Here is an 834-nt window from a genome sequence, read left to right on the forward strand (position 1 = left end):
ATGTTATCCACCAATCTCTTCAGTTGTATCTTCCGAAGTTTGTTGCCAAGTTCAGCTTCAAGCTCTCCTATACAAAACATCTTGAAGGTTTTTAAAATGTTTTGAGGAAAATGTGAGCGCGTTGGTAGCAAAAGGCCATAGAGAGCTTCTTTTGATTCTCAAGTGGGGTTGCGATGAAACATCCGAAATTCCAGAATATAAACAAAAATTTTCTAATTCCGATTCAATCGATAGTCATGCATTTTTAACGTCCATTGGACCTCTAAGATTTGCTTCAGAGGATGTTATAATATGGAACAACCCGAGACCGTCATCAACCCGCTATTGTAGGCCAGTTTCTCTCCAGTTCAAAAGGGAAACTGCAAATACGACTTGAGAGGAACATGAAAGAATGACCACCGAGATTAAAAACTTATCGGATTTACTGGATGGGATTGAACTGAAAATTAAGAATAATCTTTCGATGACTATGGTGGACCGGAAAGTTGGTGAACGCAATTGCCAACACATCATCTGCACAGATCTGCATTCATAACATGAAGACCAGAAAAAATCAAGTAGAATGGCTCCAGTATGACATACGTTCGCTTAATTGATGGATCCACATATTGCATATATGCTCGACTTCATGAAATGGTGCAAAACGGGGCATGAGGCTGAATTCACAGCAACAAAGTTGCGCATTCAGCAAGAGTTTCTTGACAAGAAGGGGGCCTTCATGTCGATAAACCTCGTGCGAGTTGTGGAAACAGCAAAAAGAAAGTTTTTGTTTTCTGCAAAGCTGGGGAATTTTATCCAGGATTTTTATGCAATTCAATTTATTATATTAAACTT

The sequence above is a fragment of the Ochlerotatus camptorhynchus genome, unplaced genomic scaffold, assembly GCF_037179485.1.
Source record: "Ochlerotatus camptorhynchus isolate MF236.1 unplaced genomic scaffold, CSIRO-AGI_Acam_v1.1 ptg000211l, whole genome shotgun sequence".
In the NCBI taxonomy this organism is placed as follows: Eukaryota; Metazoa; Arthropoda; class Insecta; order Diptera; family Culicidae; genus Ochlerotatus; species Ochlerotatus camptorhynchus.